The sequence below is a fragment of the Phyllobates terribilis genome, unplaced genomic scaffold (assembly GCF_046119375.1).
Source record: "Phyllobates terribilis strain yellow unplaced genomic scaffold, ASM4611937v1 Scaffold_98__1_contigs__length_5973952, whole genome shotgun sequence".
Classification (NCBI taxonomy): Eukaryota; Metazoa; Chordata; class Amphibia; order Anura; family Dendrobatidae; genus Phyllobates; species Phyllobates terribilis.
The window spans coordinates 1,515,718-1,531,635 of record NW_027362858.1 but is presented as its reverse complement, the minus strand read 5'-3'; the positions used below and the strand labels follow the sequence as shown (position 1 = coordinate 1,531,635).

General features: G+C 43.0%; 1 pseudogene; it reads left to right on the top strand.

Moving 5' to 3' along the window:
* LOC141198574 (uncharacterized) overlaps positions 1 to 15,918 on the top strand; it is a 63,051-nt pseudogene that overhangs the window by 43,200 nt on the left and 3,933 nt on the right.

Below are 15,918 nucleotides of genomic sequence, written 5' to 3'. Positions count from 1 at the left end.
CTGTGACGTCAGCGCAGGTCCTTCAGTCCAACGCGATCTGTCGGCAAAGGAGAAGGAGCGCAGCGCGGGTCGCCAGAAGGTAAATATAATCTTTATTTTTTATTTTAGTCTTTTTTTTACAGTTTCTATGGTACCTGGGTGTGGAGGAGAGCCTCCTGTCCTCCACACCCTGGTACCATACGCACATTAGAACATGCCAATTACGCAAGTACAGATGCAGTCTTGCGGAATTGGCGCGTTCTAATGCAAGTCAATGGCGGCGAAAACGCAGCGCTTCCGCAAAATAATTGGTAGTGCTGCGTTTTTTTCCGCAATGATAATCCGCAGCGGAAATTTCCACCGCATGTGCACAGCACATGCGGATTATCATTGGGGAACATTGCTGCCCTTCTACCATGCGTTTTTAATGCTTTTCCGCAGATGCAAAAACGCTGCGGAAATGCATTAAAAACGCATCGTGGGCACACAGCCTAATAGCATTCCACATAGGTGTGACCTCACGATGACCACTCAAGATGGAATAATGTAACTCCTGAAACAGATCCAATATTATGTACACAGCTACAAATATTTTGGACCCAGAAGTGGTGGAAGGAGCCAACGATTGGACTTTAAGGATCTCAGCTTCCAAATCCGAGGATACAGCAGAAACCACAATATCCTTAGAAATAATGGAGGATGAAGGAGAAACTGAACTAAGACTGCATGATAGTGTGTCAGCCTTCACATTCTTGGACCCTGGCCTAAAAGTGATAGAGAAGTTGAAACTAGAGAAAAATAAGGACCCTCTGGCCTGTCTAGGAGTTAGCCGTTTAGCTGAATATACGCTCAATATATGTTAAATTCTTCTGGTCAGTGACCACGGTGACTTTATGAACTGCCCCCTCCAGAAAATGTCTCCATTCCTTAAAGGCTAATTTAACAGAGAGTAACTCACAATTCCCAACAACATACGAAAAAAGCACATGGCCGCAAATTAGTCAGAGTTTGGCAACACTGAGATAAAACAGCCCCTACCCCGACCTCCGAATCATCCACCTCCACAATGAATGGTTCTTGGAGATCGGATTGGATTAGAACAGGAGCAGACATAAAACACTCTTTCAATTTTTCAAAAGCCCCAATAGCATCCGGTGGCCAAACCTTTAAATCCGCCCCCTTCTTCATTAGTTCGCAAAAGTCTTCCCCACTTTCTCTGGTCATATCATGCCCTGTTACTGTTACTTTAAATCATGTGTCCCTCTCACATCTCCTGCCTTTGCTTTAGTCAAAGCTTGTAAATCCCTTCAGGTACAGTTATAGGTCACTCGTATCTCCTGTGGGGATCTGACAAATGCTGCCGGGCTATTTTCAGGCACCAATACATGGCCAAAAAGAACATCACTCATAAAGGGGTGGATCACTGACCAGGCTTGGGCAGCACATCCCCCCTTACATAAACCATTAACTGTCAACAAGACATGGAGAAGATAGGAAGACAAGACAGACAACCTGGTACGAAATGTAGAAATTCATTTTATTAAGTTATATTATTAAAAAAGAGTTTATGAAGACAGTATTCAAGGTGAAAGCAAAACCGGATATACTGTATATAACAGTTTATAGCCCTAAATCTGGGCGGTTAACAGAAAAGGTTTAAATATACTAGCTCCAAATAGATCTAAAAAATACCCTATCACAGACATATATAATCACGGTCTCCCATTATTACACTGTGCCCCAATGGCCTAAGACATTTCACAGACGCATGGGTAGCTAGTGAAAAATACATAAAAGCTCAATGGCCCCTCATATATTACAAGAGCACAATGCACAGGAGGGATCAATATAACAGACTGGGAAGGTATAAAGAAAAAGCTGCTTGGAGCGGTGTGGTGACCAGAATGCTTCCCAGGGGTGGGAGGGTGGTAGGAAAGGAGAATGTGCATGGCTCCGCTCCGTACGCCTCGTACACACGCGGCTCCGCTCCGTACACCTCGTACACGCGCGGCTCCGCTCCGTACACCTCGTACACGCGCGGCTCCGCTCCGTACACCTCGTACACGCGCGGCTCCGCTCCGTACACCTCGTACACACGCGGCTCCGCTCCGTACACCTCGTACAAACGCGGCTCCGCTCCGTACACCTCGTACACGCGCGGCTCCGCTCCGTACACCTCGTACACGCGCGGCTCCGCTCCGTACGCCTCATACACGCGCGGCTCCGCTCCGTACGCCTCGTACACACGCGGCTCCGCTCCGTACGCCTCGTACACACGCGGCTCCGCTCCGTACACCTCGTACACACGCGGCTCCGCTCCGTACGCCTCATACACACGCGGCTCTGCTCCGTACGCCTCGTACACACGCGGTTCCGCTCCGTACGCCTCGTACACACACTGCTCCGCTCCGTACACCTCGTACACACGCGGCTCTGCTCCGTACACCTCGTACACACGCGGCTCTGCTCCGTACACCTCGTACACACGCGGCTCTGCTCCGTACACCTCGTACACACGCGGCTCCGCTCCGTACACCTCGTACACACGCGGCTCCGCTCCGTACACCTCGTACACACCCGGCTCTGCTCCGTACACCTCGCACACACGCGGCTCTGCTCCGTACACCTCGTACACACACGGCTCCGCTCCGTACACCTCGTACACACGCGGCTCCGCTCCGTACACCTCGTACACACGCGGCTCCGCTCCGTACACCTCGTACACGCGCGGCTCCGCTCCGTACACATCGTACACGCGCGGCTCCGCTCCGTACACCTCGTACACGCGCGGCTCCGCTCCGTACACATCGTACACGCGCGGCTCCGCTCCGTACACCTCGTACACACGCGGCTCCGCTCCGTACACCTCGTACACTCGCGGCTCCGCTCCGTACACCTCGTACACACGTGGCTCCGCTCCGTACACACGCGGCTCCGCTCCGTACACCTCGTACACACACGGCTCCGCTCCGCTCCGTACACCTCGTACACACGCGGCTCCGCTCCGTTCACCTCGTACACACGCGGCTCTGCTCCGTACACCTCGTACACACGCGGCTCTGCTCCGTACACCTCGTACACACGCGGCTCTGCTCCGTACACCTCGTACACACGCGGCTCCGCTCCGTTCACCTCGTACACACGCGGCTCTGCTCCGTACACCTCGTACACACGCGGCTCTGCTCCGTACACCTCGTACACACGCGGCTCTGCTCCGTACACCTCGTACACACGCGGCTCTGCTCCGTACACCTCGTACACACGCGGCTCCGCTCCGTACACCTCGTACACGCGCGGCTCCGCTCCGTACACCTCGTACACACGCGGCTCTGCTACATCCACACTGTAAACCCCTCCTGACCCCACACATAAACTTCAGCTCATCCAGCACCATGACAACCAGCACAGCAGAGTCCTGCATCCACTGAGGCCCCTGATCATGTGACCCCTGACTCCTCCCCTCCTGTGACCTCATCACAGCTCCTGTGCGCACAGAGCAGCCATATATGTGGTGGCGGCTCTGCAGGTGGAGGTATGTGGAGACCCCATTACTGGGCGCAGGGGTCATTAACCCCTTCAGCACGGAGACTCTTTTGGCATCTCTGTGTGGTGTGAACAGTGATGTAACACTTGCAGAGGCATATGTAGGTGTTCAGCTCCGGGGGGCGCAGTGTCTGAGTGGGCCCTTACTGGTAACCCTGATTACAGCTATGCTGGCACGGCCCCACTATCAGTATTTGGTCAGTATTTTTTCCTGGTTTTGGCTCCCACTCCTGAGAAAAAATACTGACCGAATACTGATAGTGGGGTCGGGGCCTATTAGTGGGTATAGGAGAACTTCAGCAGATAACCGCGCTGTAACTAAAAAAAAAATTTCCACAAAGCCCCACGCTATTCCCGCCACATCTAGTGGTAGATCCCAGTACTGCAGGACACACAGAAGATACAGCACAGTTACAGATAATCACAGCTGATGTTCTTTCTGATGGAGTCGTTCACTTTTCCATCTTTCTCAGAAAGACATTGTGACTTCTCCAGCCAGGACTCGTCTGCAGAGATTACAGCACAGACACATCTGACTCCTCACCACCGTCCCCATCTATTCCCAACCTGCACAATCTCTGCATTCCTCTGTCACCCCAAAAGAGGGGGCGGTAGAATATTACACATGCAAAGAAGAAAGTGCGCCCCCTGGAACTTTTTTTCTCTTATTCCCTTCTCACCCTTTGGGGTCTTGTTGTCTATACTGAGTATATATTTAGGGGCCTGCACCTATATTTGATTATCTGTTTGCGCCTACTGGCTGTTTCTATTTAGCTCTTTATCATATACAGGTGCTTCTCACAAAATTAGAATATCATCAATAAGTTAATTTATGTCAGTTCTTCAATACAAAAAGTGAAACTCCTATATTATATAGAGTCATTACACACAGAGTGATCTATTTCAAATGTTTATTTCTGTTAATGTTGATGATTATGGCTTACAGCCAATGGAAACACAAAAGTCATTATCTCAGTAAATTAGAATAATTAACAAAAAACACCTGCAACGGCTTCCTAAGTGTTTAAAAATGTCCCATAGTCTGTTTCAGTAGGCTCCACAATCATGGGGAAGACTGCTGACATCACAGATGTCCAGAAGACAGTCATTGACACATTCCACAAGGAGGGTAAGCCACAAAATTGCTAAAGAAGCTGGCTGTTCACAAAGTGCTGTATCCAAGCATAATAATGGAAGGTTGAGTGGAAGGAAAAAGTGTGGTAGAAAAGGGTGCACAAGCAACCGGGATAACCGCAGCCTTGAAAGGATTGTTAAGTAAAGGCCAGTCAAAAAATTTGGGGGAGATTCACAAGGAGTGGACTGCTGCTGGAGTCATTGCTTCAAGAGCCACCACACACAGACGTATCCAGGACATGTTACCAATGTCGCATTCCTTGTGTCAAGCCACTCATGACCAATAGACAACGACAGAAGCATCTTACCTGAGCCAAGGAGAAAAAGACCTGGACTGTTGCTCAGTGGTCCAAGGTGTTGTTTTCAGATGAAAGTAAATTTTGCATTTCATTTGGAAATCAAGGTCCCAGAGTCTGGAGGAAGAGTGGAGAGGCCACAATCCAAGCTGCTGGAGGTCTAGTGTGAAGTCTCCACAATCAGTGATGGTTTGGGGTGCCATGTCATCTGCTGGTGGAGGTCCACTGTGTTTTATCAAGACCAAAGTCAGCGCAGCCGTCTACCAGGACATTTTAGAGCACTTCATGCTTCCCTCTGCCGACAAGCTTTTTGGAGATGGAAATTTCATTCTCCAGCAGGACTTGGCCGCTGTCCTCACTGCCAAAAGTATCAATACCTGGTTTACACACAACAGTATCACTGTGCTTGATTGGCCAGCAAACTTGCCTGACCTTAATCCCATAGAGAATCTACTATAGAGAATCTATGGGGTATTGTCAAGAGGAAGATGAGAGACCCCAGACCCAACAAAGCAGACGAGCTGCAGGCTGCTATCAAAGCAACCTGGGCTTCCATAACACCTCAGCAGTGCCACAGGCTGATCGCCTCCATGCCACGCCGAATTGATGCAGTAATTGATGCAAAAGGAGCCCGACCAAGTATTGAGGGCATTTACTGAACATACATTTCAGTATGATAACATATCGGATTTTAAAATCATTTTTCAAGCTGTTATAAAGTATTCTAATTTACTGAGATAATGACTTGTTTGTGTTTTCATTGGCTGTAAGCCATAATCATCATTAACAGAAATAAACACGTGAAATAGATCACTCTGTGTGTAATGACTCTATATAATATAGGAGTTTCACTTTTTATATCGAAGAACTGAAATAAATTAACTATTTGATTATATTCTAATTTTGTGAGATGCACCTGTATATTCATCTTCAACTTTGAGGGGATTTATTTTTTTAATTAAAGGTTTTATAATGGGGTTTTCATGTTTGTCACCCTGGATTTACAATATGAGATGATACAGATATTGGACTGATAGGACCCTGACCCTTGCTACAGGACTACATCACATAGTGTGTGCGATGTGCTTAGCATGTTGCTCTCCGCAAGGAGAAATGTTACTTCTTAGATACCAGTCTGACGCCTCTCACCCAGTCACACCAGAACCTTTGCACTGACGTTTTAGGTCAATTAGAATTACCATAATTTTTAATATTTGCCAAATGCCAGAATAATGAGAGAGAGAATGTTTTAAAGCATTTTTATTACTGCTAAGTCAAAAGTTTACGTACTCTAAGATTACTATGCCTTTAAACAATTTTGGACTGCCCATATGATGATGTCAAGGGTTTGGAAGCTTCTGATAAGTTTTTTAGCAACATCTGAGTTAATTAGAGACACACCTGTGGATGTATTTTAATGCACAACTGAAACACACCCCTTCTTTGTGTAGCATCATGGGAAAGTATACAGAAATCAGCCAAGATATCAGGAAGAGAATTGTGGACTTGCACAAGTCTGGCTCATCCTTGGGTACAATTTGAAGATACCTGAAGGTGCCTCGTTCATCTGTACAAACAATTATACGCAAGTACAAACAAGAGAGAGTCACCTCCAGACTCCTCTAGCAGAGGATTATTTACAGGAAGAACAAACCGATTAAACTCTGAAATTCAGGATGCCAAATCCATCTGTCCGGAGGCCCCCAAATACATTATATAGGCTACCAAACCCCCTTTCCCCACCAAAATTAGTGCTTTCATGCAACTTTAGACTAATGTGTATGGAGCGTTAAAAGGTAACTTATTGGACATTGCCTCTGGCCCGGCCTAATAGACTTTCGTACATTGCAGGACCAGACACCATTATTAGGCATTTTCTTTTATTTAGGTAGAAGATAGCCAGGGTACTTACATCTGCCAGGATTTTCAGATTCTCCTGCTAATTCTTCCAATATCTGAAATGTCTTTTTTTTTTTGTAATGAAGGAAAAAACCCATCTATGGGCTTGGTAGCATACATTTTTTTGAAAATAAATTTTCAAGTGAAAAGCTGTAAATCTTTTGATTGCTGAAAAATTGTTAAAGTTGAAAGACGGGAATAAAGGCAGACCACGACTGAGAACCGATAATTGATCAGAAGATGAGACCAAAGATGATAAATGAATTATGTATTCATATGTTGGTCCTCTGGTGATGAGCTCATACCGGTCTGTCTTTTACTATCAAAACGACAGTCATGTTCCAACCTCCATTTACTGAATCTCAATGGGTATCTTCTTGTATCAGCAGAGGAGGCAGCTGATGTCCCACTGATAGATGTTCCTGTGGATCCAGGGATGGCCTTGTCAGAATGTCTAGGATTATGGCTCCATGTAAAGACTTTGTATTGCTCCTTATCTTGTAGTTCTCTATGCAACTTCTTTGTTTTTATGGTAGATATTTCATTTTCCCATTCAATGTAAAATTAAAAACCTGCTCTCTGAGTCCATGGGGTGTGATATCTTTGGACAGGTAATTCTCCGGCAAAGTTTTTTTCCACCAGAGATGAGTACGACGGTTTAATACGTTTTTTTAAAAGTCCTTTTCAGTGCAATCTTCTGGGCTGAATCTTGTACCTGTGGGGTTTCATTTTGTAATATGTTTTTAGCCCGTATTAGCCAGGACGCATGTCTGCTCATGTAATCCACACCGGATTGAGGAATAATTACTGTAATAGTAAAATGTATACATTAAACACCTACGACCACAATCCTTATAGTAAGGATCAATAATAACTAGAGATGAGCGAGCCCGACCTGTAAAGTTCATGGTTTGTATCGGACAGCTAGTGTCTGTCGCGGAAATCCAAACACGAAAGAGAGAGAAAATAAATTAACTATTCGGCACCTACATGTAGAGGAAGTCTTCATTGGAAGAAACTGGATAAATGAACCTTCACCCTAATTTATTCAGCTTCCTCCAGTGACGACTCCCTCTATGTGCAGGTGCCATATAGTTAGTTTATCCTCCTTATACAATCTGATTGGACCCTTCACCCTATAAAGTGGTTACACAGTAGCTCACTATACTGGACAAAGCATTTCTTTGTGAAACGTGCGTGGGCCCTTGGTTTTTTATGTTTCCCTCACTAATTCTTCCATACATATACAGGTATTATACTTTCTTTTGATGTTCATTGTCTGTATACATGTAATCTCCTATAGATGGCTTATTTGGAGTAGTTTGTGAACTGCTTTACTCATACATTATATTTTTGAGATACACATTAGCACATATATACTGTTTTATTAAATTTTATACTCTGGCTTTATTAATTCATTAATCAGTCTGTGTACCAATTTTGTCCTATCGATGTATATATGTATACCAGGTGTGCCCCCTTTTTCTACCTGTGTTGTGTTATTATTACCATATGTTATTTTTTGTTGTACTTTTTATGTATTCTAAATAAATGAGATTTTTTTAATATATTTTGGCTGTCATTTTTTCTAAATTTGGGTTATTGTTGATATGATGCATATAAGCCTTACTATAAGGATTGTGATTGTAGGTGTTTAATTTCTCATGTCACGTGTAATGAATATCTCCTGCAGTATTGCTAATGCCGATTCCAGTGTCAGTAAATGAGATGAGAATTAGCTTTATGGAAAATGAGTCTGAGAAACGTGTTCAGCTTCCGACTCCGAGGGAAAAACTGCTTGTTGTCTGTGGCCTAAAATACACTGTTCAAAAAAATAAAGGGAACACTTAAACAACAGAATATAACTCCAAGTAAATAAAACTTCTGTGAAATCAAACTGTCCACTTAGGAAGCAACACTGATTGACAATCAATTTCACATGCTGTTGTGCAAATGGAATAGACAATAGATGGAAATTATTGGCAATTATCAAGACACCCTCAATAAAGGAGTGGTTCAGCAGGTGGGGACCACAGACCACATCTCCGTACCAATGCTTTCTGGTTGATGTTTTGGTCACTTTTGAATGTTGGTTGTGCTTTCACATTCATGGTAGCATGAGACGGACTCTACAACCCACAGAAGTTGCTCAGGTACTGCAGCTCATCCAGGATGGCACATCAATGCGAGCTGTGGCAAGAAGGTTTGCGCTGTCTGTCAGCATACTGTCCAGAGGCTGGACATGCCAGTACACCAGGAGATGTGGAGGGGGCCGTAGGAGGGCAACAACCCAGCAGCAGGACCGCTACCTCCGCCTTTGTGCAAGGAGAAACAGGAGGCGCACTGCCAGAGCCATGCAAAATGACCTCCAGCAGGCCACAAATGTGCATGTGTCTGCACAAACGGTTAGAAACCGACTCCATGAGGGTGGTATGAGGGCCCGATGTCCACAGATGGGGGTTGTGCTCACAGTCCAACACCGTGCAGGACGCTTGGCATTTGCCACAGAACACCAGCATTGGCAAAGTCACCACTGGCGCCCTGTGCTCTTCACAGATGAAAGCAGGTTCACATTGAGCACATGTGACAGACGTGACAGAGTCTGGAGACGCCGTGGAGAGCGATCTGCTGCCTGCAACATCCTTCAGCATGTCCGGTTTGGAAGTGGGTCAATAATGGTGTGGGGTGGCATTTCTTTGGAGGGCCGCACAGCCCTCCATGTGCTCACCAGAGGTAGCCTGACTGCCATTAGGTACCGAGATGAGATCCTCAGACCCCTTGTGAGACCATATGCTGGTGCGGTTGGCCCTGGGTTCCTCCTAATGCAGGACAATGCCAGACCTCATGTGGCTGGAGTGTGTCAGCAGTTCCTGCAAGATGAAGGAGTTGAACCTATGGACAGGCCCGCCCGTTCCCCAGACCTGAATCCGATTGAGCACATCTGGGACATCATGTCTCACTCCATCCACCAACGTCACGTTGCACCACAGAATGTCCAGGAGTTGGCGGATGCTTTAGTCCAGGTCTGGGAGGAGATCCCACAGTAGACCATCCACAACCTCATCAGGAGCATGCCCAGGCATTGTAGGGAGGTCATACAGGCATGTGGAGGTCACACACAATACTCAGCCTCATCAGGAGCATGCCCGGGCGTTGTAGGGAGGTCATACAGGCACGTGGAGGCCACACACAATACTGAGACTCATTTTGACTTGTTTTAAGGACATTACATCAAAGTTGGATCAGCCTGTAGTGTGTTTTTCCACTTTAATTTTGGAGGTGACTCCAAATCCAGGCCTCCATTGGTTAATAAATTTGATTTCCATTGATGATTTTTGTGTGATTTTGTTGTCAGCACATTCAACTTTGTACAGAACAAAGTATTCAATGAGGATATTTCATTCATTCAGATCTAGGATGTGTTATTTGAGTGTTCCCTTTATTTTTTGAGCAGTGTATATAGGTTTTATTAGTAGATGTAAAGAAGAAAACTAAATACTGTAAAATAATAAATCTCATATGTTTCCCCTTATTATCTCCAGTAATTGTATTATTACACAGGATTTTTATGATGTTACATCGGCTCATCTTCTTCTCATTCAGGTCTCTACAATATCGGATCCTCTCAGTGAAGATCTTCTATATAAGAGAATTTTCCTGATTTACCAATCAAAGATGGATATGGATAGAGACAAGATGGCAGAGAGGATATTACACCTCACCCTAGAGATCCTCTTCCGGCTTACAGGAGAGGTGAGAGATTCTGATGGCAAAAAGGAGACCCAGCACCACCATATAAATAAACCTATGCCTGTGCCCAAAGACCCCCAAACAGACAAATTGAGAAGAGGAAAAAAAGAGGGCAAAGCAGGCACCAAGCATACAAAATCATGAAATATAGAAGCAGAGTGTCGAAAAAAATTTGTAAATTTTATCATGACTGGGACAAACAACACCACTAATTAAAAACATGATAAAAACATATACAACAAAGACAAGTGAAAATATGACGCCTTATAGAATTTTTTGTATAAATAGCCAATAAATATTAAATGAATATTGAATAAATATTAATTCATGTATCCAAAATATTGCACAAGTATGGTATATAAAAATTAGATTTTGTTCCTAATAGTATAGATGTACACAAGTAAAGTATACTTACCAAATATATCACAGGAAAGCCAAAGATATACTTATATTCTCCCTAACATAATAAAATTTTGGTAACGAAGGTATTATACTTTCTCCTTCTCTTTCTTTCCTTTCTTTTTCTATCCCTTTAAGAGGAGAAAATAAGTGCATTGATAGAAGAATCTATACCATGAACCTGGATTTAAGAAGATTTTCATTCAATAGGTATATCAATAAAATTCAGATAAGGGGAGTTAAATTCACATAGATATATATGCTAAAGGCAGTAAAACGGAAGGCAGAGAGAGAGAAAAAAAAAAAACGCATCAAAAAACGCAAGAAAAAAAAAAAAAGATAAAAAATTTAAAAAATATATTAAAATTTTTTTTTTTTTCTCTCTTCTCCTCTAAAATTGATAAAAAACGCACCAAAAACGCATATAAGGAAAAAAAAAAACAAAGGAAAAAAAAAGAGAAAGAGGTTATTATTATACATAGTGAATGAAACATTAATTGTGGAGATATCTCCGTGAACTCTATACATTCTCCAATTTATCATTGAGGCCATCAGGATACAAACAACGTAGTCTATATATCCAGAAGGCCTCCTTCTTGTTAAGTTGTTGGATCCTGTCAGGAATATCAGCCGGAATCTGCTCCGCCGGTGTAAGTCTCACTTTAAATTTTTTGTTATGGGTAGTAAGAAGATGTCTGGAGAGGCTGTGTGTTAATAAGCCTTTTTTGGCATTATATCTGTGGGCATTGAGTCGGGATCTCACCATTTGTGTGGTCCTACCCACGTACTGGAGACCGGAATCGCATGTAATAACATAGATTACATAGTCACTAGTACAGGTCAGGTGATCCTTGATATTAAAAGTCTCTCCTGTGCTATTCGATGTAGTGGAATGGGACCCATGAGTAATTATATGACAGCACTGACATTTTTTCTGAGAGCACCTATAAGTGCCATTCTGTGTGAGTAATAATGTACTAATCAAGGGACAAATATTTTTAGATTGAGAGAACACTGGTTGGCCTCCTGGTTTCCGTTTTTTTAAACGACTAGGTGCGAGGAGGTTTCTTAGAGTTTTTCCTCTCCTAAATGTAATGCCAGGTATTTTTGGCAATATATCTCGTAGGAGAGGATCTTGTTTCAAGATATGCCAATGCTTTTGCAAAATATTCCTAATCAATTGGTTCCCCTTATTATAAGAGGTGATAAAATTATGATTCCATTTATTCATATTCTTAGTGTCACTATCCCTGGATTCCTTATGGGGCAATTCATCCTTATTCCCCAAACAATCAGTTTGGGTTTTAGTCAAATTTATACGGTATACCTCATCGATAATTTGCTTGGGGTACTTTTTCTCTTTAAATCTCTTCTTGATTATATCCGATTGTCTGATATAATCCGAATCCTTAGTATTATTTTTTCTGATTCGATGAAATTGGCTGAAAGGGATGTTATTTTTCCATTTGATGTAATGGGCACTTTGATAGTCCAAGTAGCCATTCACATCAACAGATTTGAAATGAGTTTTCGTTATTATTTTCTTTTCTTCATGTGAAATTTCTAAATCAAGAAAAACAGCTATTTTTGGTTCGATACTAGAAGAAAAAGTAATACCCCAGGTGTTCTCATTCAATTCATTGACTAGAGACTGAGCATCCTCTTTACTGCCCCTCCATATCACGAATAGGTCATCTATATAGCGCTTGTACAGTACTATATTGTTGCTATATTTAGGGGAGCATAGGAGCGACTGGGACTCGAATAGCCCCATGAATAAATTAGCAAAACTTGGGGCTATCCAAGTCCCCATCGCGGTACCGAGCCTCTGTAAATAGAGGTGTCCCTCAAATTCAAAAAGATTATGCTTGAGGATAAAATTTAAGCCTCTCAAAAGGAAATCTACCTGACCTTGTGGCATATCTTTATCCTGCTGTAAAAAAAATTTCACTGCATTTATACCTAAATCATGACCAATATTTGAATAAAGTGCATTAACATCCATTGTAATCATGAGATAATTATCTTCCCATTGTAGTGCATTCAATTCAAAAATAAGTTGAGTAGAATCTTTTAAATAGGAGGTGAGAGATTTTACATATTGCTGAAGGTACAGATCTATAAAGTGGGAGAGTGGACTAGTAAGGGAATTCATTCCTGAAATGATCGGTCGTCCAGGAGGAATATTACAATCCTTGTGAATTTTCGGCAAGTGATAAAAGAATGCCAATGATGGTTCTTTATTGTTTAAAAAGGTTTTTTCTTTTTTTGTAAGGATACCTGCTGTGTAGGCATAATTGATCAGGTCATGGTATTCCCTTGTGAAATCCTTTGAGGGATCCACCTCTAGCTTTTCATAATATTTAGCATCTGATAAAATGTTATATGCTTCCTTCATAACCAGGATTACATAGTAGTGAAGAAGACCTCTAGTGAGCTCTGTCAGGACCCTGTGTCTGAGGGATGGGGAAGACCCCTGAGCCCAATCGCAGGGCCTCCATCTCACCCCTTCATACATGATGACATCAATGACCAGAAGATCCTAGAACTCACCTACAAGATGATTCAGCTGCTGACTGGAGAGGTGACACTGCTGGGAATGCTGGGACATTATACAGTAACACTATTGGGGGGATGACGGTATCATTGTATGTGTCAGGTTCCTATAAGATGTCAGGATGTCGCTGTCTATTTCTCTATGGAGGAGTGGGAGTATTTAGAAGGACACAAAGATCTGTACAAGGACGTCATGATGGAGGTTCCCCAGCCCCTCACATCACCAGGTAAAAGGACTAAATACACACGGCCTATAATTATCTGTATGTAAAGAATGAATTCAGTCCCTGTATGTGATTCCTCCAGATCTATCCAGTAAGAGGACAACACCAGAGAGATGTCCCCGTCCTCTTCTTCCACAGGGCTGTAAACAAGAAGATCCCAATGTTCCTCAGGATCATCAGGTAGATGGAGAGAAGGTGTCATGAGATCTCCCCTATGATGTGTAGGTGGCTGTGAAGGTCTTGTGTTCAGTCTTGTTTTATCCACCAGTATTATATGGTTTATACTTGTGTAATGAGAACGGTGGAGATGGCAGGATTAGAGCTGATCATAGATGGGACTTCTCCATCTGTCTGTGACTTTTACAATATTTGTTTCAGGGTGAAGATCTGACCCATATTAATACTACAGAGACATATGTGAGGGGTGATGAGCGGTGTAAAGAGGAGATTCCTACATATGACTACCCAGGTGAGTAGTGACCACTAAATGCAGAGAAGTCACAGATTCTTCTCAGTCACCGGCTGTGGCTGCTTTATCGTTGGTGTAGTCCGGCTATATCACAATCGTGTGATCACCATTTTGCCTCTAGACCACAACATTCTCCTCCACCCAAAACTGTTTAAATGACTGTGGTCATTGAAAAGCCTTTTCTATAGAACTTACAACCAGGAAGATCCACCTACTCCCTGTGATTAGAAGAAACTGACTTATCTGCCCAGATCTGTAAACTATAAAGCTAAATGACTGCGTACGTAGAATGTGCTGACAAATTAGAAAATCACTTGAATAAAAATATTATGATGGGCCTGTAAGAGAAAGCGGAGGGTAATGATGTTGTTGGCTTCCTAGATCCCTGATATCTTATTGGATGAATCTACCTTCTCTCTCTTCTGTGCTGCTGAATGTGCTCATATGGTCCCTACAAGACCAGGTCCAGTCTTTCTGGCCAAACTTCACTCTTATGATCTACAACATTAAATGTGCAGTGAGGCCAAGTGTGAATTTCTGTACATTAACAACAGAGTTTCCCTTTATCCCGACTTTTAAATTTCTTTTTAAACCAACTAACTTCAAACAGGATTGTGATAAACTATACAGAAAACATTACACCTGTGCCATGATATATCTCTAAGCTGTGCGTGGCTGATGGCTGTAATATACATTTATTCACGCCTGCAGGAGATGTGTTGGCTCCAGCCCTGGTTTCATGGATTCACTCCACGTCATAAATTGCATTATGTTTTCGATCCTAAGGAATTCAGATTACTGCACAATCTCTCCTGAAATGGGGGCGCTAATACTTTCTCTACTCTTCTGGTCAGGACTCATAGTAGCTGTAATGATCCACCATAAATGAGTGTGACTCCGATTTAGTGTTGCAGTTTTCCACCCCAAACATATAATGTTGTTGGGAATGTAACAATAGAATAAAAAAGTCTTCTTTTTACAGGTTCATTCTGTTTGATAGTTTGATTGTGGTGGGATCAGCCGGCCTCACTAATAAGTTTGAAACTCCCTGGTAGTCTTTAACCCCTTAAGGACCCTGGGATTTTCCATTTTTGCATTTTCGTTTTTTGCTCCCCTTTTTCCCAGAGCCATAGCATTTTTATTTTTTGGTCAATATGGCCGTGTGAGGGATTATTTTTTGCGGGACGAGTAGTACTTTTGAATGACATTACTGGTTTTAGTATATCGTGTATGGGAAAACGGGGAAAAAATTCCAAGTGCGGTGAAATTGCAAAAAAAGTGCAATACCACAGATGTTTTTTTTATTTTTTTTACCACGTTCACTGAATGCTAAAACTGACAGGTCATTGCGAGTTTGTAGACACCAAACATGTATAGGTTCTTTTTTATTTAAGTGGTGAAAAAATAAAACAAAAAAAAAAAGGTGCTATTTTCCAAGACCCGTAGCGTTTCCATTTTTCGGGACCTGGGGGGGCCGGGTGACAGCTTATTTTTTGAGCGCCGGGCTGAAGTTTTTATTGATACCGTTTTGGGGTAGATATGATGTTTTATTCGCCCGTTATTGCATTTTATTTCAATGTTGCGGTGACCAAAAAACGTAATTCCGGCATTTAGAATTTTTTTCTCGCTATGCCGTTTACCGATCGGATTAATTCTTTTTTTATATTGA